Genomic DNA, 786 nt, shown 5'->3' on the forward strand with positions numbered 1-786 from the left:
ATGAGCATATTATCTCGATTGAAGAAGATTACCTTGTGCCCGATGCTAAATTTGAAGCTCTACAGTATGATTTGTTCAGACCAAGGCCCCAGCTTCCTACCAAGGAGTTTGTAGATCCCTCTGCCCAAAGAGGTGTCTCACTGACACACGAGGAAATGAAGATACAAGATGATTTGGAGAAGGTGATTTCTAACTACCATATATTTTTATGCAATGAAACTTGATAGTAGGGTGCGTCGGGTCCCCCAGAGTCCACCGATGAAATCTTGGCCAAAAATGATGCCTGCAGCTGCCCTATCCTCCGAAGTCTGGCGTCTAGGGCCACTTTTTGAAAATTTTGGCCAAGATTTCATCGGTGGACTTTGGGGGACCCGACACACCCTACCATAAAGTTTCATCGCTTTCTGATAACTCTAGGTTAGTCACTAAATATATTGTTTGATTTGACTTTGTCATTCAGGACATACTGTATATAGATGAGTTTGCATCAAGGCAAGGAGGAGCTCGACATGCGGATCGGTGCAAGGATTCAGCTCTTAAGAAGTATATCGGTAACCTTGTTGCAAATTTGGTGGTCTTCCATAAGAAGTGCTCACCAGGAGGGCAAGAAATAATCATGAAAATTCGAGCTTTGACCAAGTTTGAACCTTTTCGAGCGATACCTGTGACATCTAGCTTGGAGAAGGTGGTGCTAATCAAGCGGTCAAAGCTTATTTACTTGTTTGATCAAACGCATGGTGGAGCAATATGTATGCTTGCGACATTAGATGACCTTGCTAAAGTGTC

This window comes from Lygodium microphyllum, chromosome 3, assembly GCF_053477565.2.
Source record: "Lygodium microphyllum isolate KBCC chromosome 3, Lygodium_microphyllum_v1.1.10, whole genome shotgun sequence".
Taxonomy (NCBI): Eukaryota; Viridiplantae; Streptophyta; class Polypodiopsida; order Schizaeales; family Lygodiaceae; genus Lygodium; species Lygodium microphyllum.